This window comes from Orycteropus afer, unplaced genomic scaffold, assembly GCF_000298275.1.
Source record: "Orycteropus afer afer isolate SDZICR_OR568_19922 unplaced genomic scaffold, OryAfe1.0 scaffold00485, whole genome shotgun sequence".
Lineage (NCBI taxonomy): Eukaryota > Metazoa > Chordata > Mammalia > Tubulidentata > Orycteropodidae > Orycteropus > Orycteropus afer.
The window spans coordinates 1936617-1937848 of NW_006922072.1; positions in this window are offsets into that span (position 1 = coordinate 1936617).

A 1232-nucleotide genomic window follows, 5' to 3' on the forward strand; every position below is an offset into this window, starting at 1 on the left:
ACCCAGATGTTTAACTAAACATGACCATTTCTTCATTTACAACAGGGGATTTATGCTGGTCATTCCAGTGAAAATAACATATATGCCCAAGAGGTTGCATGGAGAGGAGAGTGTTAGAACACTGGGGATGGGCTGCCTTTGAGAACTTCTCCTAAGCTCCAGGAAAAGTCACACAAATCACTGCTGCTTCAGAAATCGGAGGTTATTGCCCTAGGTACCAGAATCATCACATTGGTCTGGCCATGCTCCTCTCCCCTGGATGGCACTGGGTTGAGAATGAGCCCTACCTGCTCTTCATGCTCCTTTCTCTAGGCTCCTTGCTGATTACTTCCTTGAGACAATTTTCCCTCAAAAATATTTGTAATGATTGTCAAGATTGCATCTTCAGCCCCACATCCCCTATCAGTAAATAATAAGATTGCAGGCATTGACATTATAATTCTTGCAGATACCCTTGTTGTTTTGTGCCCTCGAGTCGGACCCAACTCATAATGACCACTCCTTGGGTTTCTGAGGTGGTATCACTAAGGAAGTAGATTGCCCAACCTTCCTTCCGAGGAGTGGCTGGTGGGTTTGAACAATATTAACTGCAGACATCCGCTTAAAGATTACTTTTTAGTGTGTAGTACTTCTAAGGATGGCTGAGTCTACTCATTCAATTTCATTTTTCTCCACTCTTCCTCTCCTCTCTGGGAGACTGAGCACAGAGAACAACATCTTAGAGATCATGTAGACCAATGAATTTTAAACTTTTTGTTAAAGTAAAAGAAAGCTTTCTTTTTGCAAATAATAATAATAATAATCCCAAAACATGAGGAAAAAATTAAAAAGAGGCATTTCTATGCTGGAGACAGGAGCTCTGCAACCAATAACTGTCCGGGATCCACCTCCTTGCAGCCCCAGTTTGGGAGAGGTGGAACTGGAAGGGACATTCTCTTGAGCCCTGGCCCAAGGCACTCCATGAGACCCTGGACAAAAAGAAGAGTAATTAGTGCATATCAAACAACTTCTTTTATGGTAAAGAAGTTGCCAGTATGAATGAATTCAGATTATGTAGATACAATAGTTTTAAATGAAACTTTTCTTTGATAGGAAATACGGAATTTTTTTCCCCTCACTTATGTGAGGCATGCCCAAAGAGCTTTAGAACTATAGCCGGATTTAGAGAAAGAATGTGGCAGTCAGATCAGGCTTGCTTCACATAGACTGTGTATTTATTCAGCTTGCTTCTT